The sequence below is a fragment of the Mastomys coucha genome, unplaced genomic scaffold, assembly GCF_008632895.1.
Source record: "Mastomys coucha isolate ucsf_1 unplaced genomic scaffold, UCSF_Mcou_1 pScaffold6, whole genome shotgun sequence".
Classification (NCBI taxonomy): domain Eukaryota; kingdom Metazoa; phylum Chordata; class Mammalia; order Rodentia; family Muridae; genus Mastomys; species Mastomys coucha.
In genome coordinates, this window is record NW_022196912.1 from 87822443 (window position 1) to 87827089 (window position 4647).

The 4647-nt window shown below is 46.1% G+C and overlaps 1 long non-coding RNA gene across 1 annotated transcript in view; it reads left to right on the plus strand.

Moving 5' to 3' along the window:
* The first annotated feature begins 1623 nt into the window (after positions 1-1623).
* The window catches only part of LOC116080507, a 12388-nt gene continuing 9364 nt past the window's right edge, over positions 1624-4647 (plus strand). The window contains exon 1 of the long non-coding RNA XR_004114461.1: positions 1624-1638. This is a non-coding gene — a long non-coding RNA (uncharacterized LOC116080507). The remainder of the gene's footprint in view (positions 1639-4647) is intronic.

Consider the following 4647-nt stretch of genomic DNA (forward strand, 5'->3'; position numbering starts at 1 on the left):
CAGAGGCGGCCAGAAGAGGGCACTTGGTCTCTTGGACCTGGTGGTTGTGAGCGACCCAGCGTGGGTGTTGGGAACTAATCCCCAGTCTTCTGCTGGATCAGCAAGTGCTCTTAACTGCTGACTTATCTCTCCTGCCCTGTATTTTATTATTCTAAAAACACTAAGGCTGCAAATTTAATTACGAAAATAAATAGAGGGGAGTTATCTTTTTGTTTTTTTTGTTTTGTTTTGTTTTGTTTTTCGAGACAGGATTTCTCTGTGTAGCCTTGGCTGTCCTGGAACTCACTCGGTAGACCAGGCTGGCCTTGAACTCAGAAATCTGCCTGCCTCTGCCTCCCAAGTGCTGGGATTAAAGGTATGCGCCAATCTTTTAAAACCAACTGAAGTGACTGCCAGAATAGGTTCCATAGATCAGTAGCCTCGAAATTACCTGAGGGAGAAATGTACCTAAGAATTTATTAGAAAAGTAGACCTGCAGGCCCAGCTAAGGCCTCCTACATAAGAATTTTTAGTTTTATCAAGTTCCCCAGAAAGCACGTCAGCACATCTCTAATTGTAAGTGTGACAACTCAGGCTGTCAGTCAAACCCAAACCCAGGGGCCGGCCTTCAGAGGCCAGCACAGGAGCTGCTGGGTGAGGGCTATCTCAGATCTCGCCAGTCCAGGCTTTCAGATGAGACACCAAAACATATTTCTTTTCCTTTAACTTCTCTGAAAAGAAAAAAAAAATCCCCATGCATTACCAAATTCCTACATTAAGACCTGGTGGATCCCAGGGGAAGTCTGAACACAGTACTCTACCAAGCCACACCCTATTCTCTGTACTTTTTAGAGGGAGTTGGGGTTAGATCTAGGGGTCTCAAATATGCTAAGCAGTGCCATCGCTGAGCTACACGCCTGTCCCTGCCTGTCACAATTCTAATGTGTCTCAGCACGGTGACTTTATGGTTGTAAAAGCTGGCGTTAGGCAGCAGCAGGGCAAACCCTGCTAGAGGCAGGCCTTACAGAAGGCGGTGCCTGGGATCCTCCAGGAAGCTGAGGGTTCCGGGCAGTCCCCAGAGGGGACTCCCCAGCTTCCCATTCCTCGCCTCCACGCCCCCAAAGGGCGAAGCAAGGAAGGGAAGTGGAAGTTGAAACTGAGGTTCCTTTGTCTGAGGCTAGAATGTTTACACTACAGAGTCAGCTTCTCGTATTTTCTGTATCACATGAGCACGTGCTAGCAGCTATCCAATGAGAAACGCCCTGGCCAGTCACAGCCTTGTGCTTCCTTTTCGGTCTTTCATCAGGACAGAAGCAGTCACGTGACAAGGTCATGCGATTGTTGCTATCAGAGGAAGTGGTAATGGTTACTGGGTATAAACAGGCCCTGTCTGCGGCCTTGGAGTAATATTTCTGTTATAATCTTGCACCGGACTGACTCCATTGTAAAAGTTTGGCCAAATTTCCTCTATTTTTTTTTTTTCTGGACTTGAGATTGCTTTTCCCTTGGGCGGGAGGATTACTTCTAAGAGGGACAATTTTCTAAGCCACAGTCACAGTGGAGAGAGATCTCCTTACTGGAGGCCCCACGCCTGGAGTTTCTTTTAGAATATTCCCGTACCATGTGTTAAATAACAGCGTGCTAATCCCTGGCCTCCAGGTAAGAGCGTGGAACTCCTTCTAGCTTTTTTCTCAAAGCACTCAAATTTTAATATCTGTCTTGCCTCGTTCATCCATCTGCTCTTAGGAATCAAGAGGAAACACTCCTGAAAAATATTGGGGAGACTTAATAGCAACTGACTTCTGGTGATCATGCAACCCCAAAGGCAGATGCACAGTCTGCCATATGCGACTGATGTTGGAACTTTGTTCGGCCTCTTTCTGTCTCAGCTTCCACACCTGTAGCATCAGGGTAACCCTGGAAACTGCCTCTCAAGGCTGATGTGAGGGTTAAATGAGGCAAGGAAGCGTTAGGCGCATGGTAAGCAGTCGGCTCTTACAAACCATGTTTATAAACACATTTAGATTGAATGTAAGGGGTGAGGAGATGGCATAGTGGGCCAAGCTCTTGTCTTGCAAGTGTGAGGACATGAGTTCAGCCACAGAAAAGTCAGAGGGGAAGCATGTGCCTGTAATCTCATTGCTCCCCTGGAGAATGGCAAGACTGACATGGGAGAATCCCAGGAAGAAAGTGGGAAGCAGGGGCCTCCCCCCCCCCGCCCCCCCAGGTTATCCTCTGACCACCACACGTGTGCCAAAGCGCATAGGCCGCCATTCATACACACACATGCACACACATAAATACAAATAGCACAGAGTACCACAATAAATATTGTCTTGCTATGCAGGTTACTTCCCTTTCAAGCTGATTTTTCTTGCATTGTACTAAAAACAAAACAAAAGATACCTTTTTGGGTTTAATTGTGGAAATCTCAATCCAACAGTTTTCTCTACCCTAACTCACTGCCTGCAGAAGAAAACAAACAGAATAAGGTTGGTTTCAATCATTGCTTTTTAGTTCGTTTATTCTTTCTTTTCTCCTCCTCCTCCTCGTCTTCCTCCTCCTCGTCTTCCTCCTCCTTGTCTTCCTCCTCCTCCTCCTCCTCCTCCTCGTTCTTTTCATCTTTGAGCAGAAGTAGGACTTTTAATCCCAGGCACTCAGTTTAGTACTTGTCAATCACATTTTCTTCCTAATTAAATTTACCTGGAGTTCATCTTAAAGAAAATAATTTGTTCACTCAAAAGTGGTTGCATATTTATACTGCAATTACGTTACAAACCCTACCAATGGGGCTCTCCTCCCGAGACTCAGCAAAGAAAGGCAAATGCCACCGAAGCCTCCAGATTTCAGAGCAATTAAGCCTGGCAGTGCAGGTGTGGGAAACACCTGCTTCCCTCTTGGCCCCTGCCGGTCTGCCCCGGCCACCCCTCATCTGTTGATGAAAATAATTAACTTACCCTATTAGGAGAAAAGCCCAGGACTGCTAAAGGCAACAAGTCTCCTTTTCTCTTCCTCAGATTAAGTGAGAAAACCTGCTTCATGGGTGGTCTACACACAGGTCAGGGGGAGAGTTTTCTTTTAAAAAAAGGCAGGGGAGGCATTGTCCCCTGCTAGGGAATGCACAGCCAGCTTAAGTTCAGAATTGTTCCCTTTGTGACAGCGATTGCTCAGGGGTGTGAAAACCCACATTTTAGGGATATTTCTGTTAACAAACAAAGCATTTGAGAAGGATGTGATTTTGTTGGACCTGCCTTTTGTGAATGCTTGAAATTTTCCTTTAATCCCAATAGCGAGATCCCTCATAAGGATATTGTGGGAGAAATTTGAAAAAGAAAATGGGCTAAATTATAGCTAGAAATTGAGAAATTGTTTTAAACTTTTTTCAGGTGTTAGTCCGATGACTTTCCATCTTTCTGTGGCATGCTTGTTTCTCTAGGTGCCGAGGAAGCCCCCGCTGGCACTACCCAGAAGAAAGGCAGGGAGGAGACTTAGTCTTTGTCTTAACTGGCCCGGGCCCTCTCCCCCCAAAGCACAAAGGTAGAAATCTCCACGTTGTTTAGTTGGAACATGTGTTTTGAAAGATGTAAGGTTGGCACAGGCCTGAGACTGCAGAAGGTAGGAAATGGGTTCTCATTTAAGCAAATAAGCAAGCATCAACCCCCTCCCCGTCTCTGCATGTGTTAATGGGCAAGTGTGTTTGAGAGTGTGCGCATGTATGCGTGTGTGCCTGCACATGTGGTGGTGTATGTGAGTACCCATGTAAGAAAAAGGTTCAACTTCAGGCGTCTTCCTCTATTGGTCTTTACCTCATCTTTTGAGGCAGAATCTCCCCGAGGCCAGAAGGCACGCACCGTTTAGATTACACTGGCTGCCCAGGCAGCCCCTGACACTTGCTTGCCACCTCCTCAACCACCAGCATTGGGGAAACAGACATACCAACCGTCCCAGCTTTTTCATGGGTCCTGGGGATCAGAACTCAAGCCTGCAGGCTTGGGCAGCTTTACCTACTGAACTGTCCCCACAGCCCACATCTCTCCCTTTCTCTCTCTTTCTTTCTTTCTTCCTTCCTTCCTTTCTCTCTTTCCTTTCCTCTTCCTTTTCTTTTTTTAAGATTTATTTATTTTTTACTTATATGAGTGCACTGCAGTTGTCTTCAGACACACACTAGAAGAGTGCATCGGATCCTATGTGGTTGTTGGGAATTGAACTCAGGACCTCTGGCCGAGCAGTCGGTGCTCTTAACCTCTGAGCCATCTCTCCAGCCCTCTATTTTCTTTTATAAAGCTAATTTAAAGTCACTAGTCCAATTAGACTCTGAACTTGCATAAAAGCTCTGTGGCAATGTCCTCTAAAATACAGACTGAGGAGGCCAACAAACTGACTATTGCACCCTGTTAGTTTTACCTGTAAATCTGACCAAGGAGTTCCTCATAGTGTTAGATGGTGTAAAAGGTGTCGTTCCACTTGAGGTAGGACAGATTTCTTAACAAGTGTCCTAGAGATAAGGCCACTAAATTATGCATAGAGGTGGCTGCAGTTAGTAGTTCCATGGTGAGGATAGAGGAAACCTCTCAGTGTGTCAGCATTTAAGAAAGGGTTGCATTGGGTCTCTTCATATGTGCATGCATGGTCACGAGCGCGTATGCACAGACACACACACACACACAC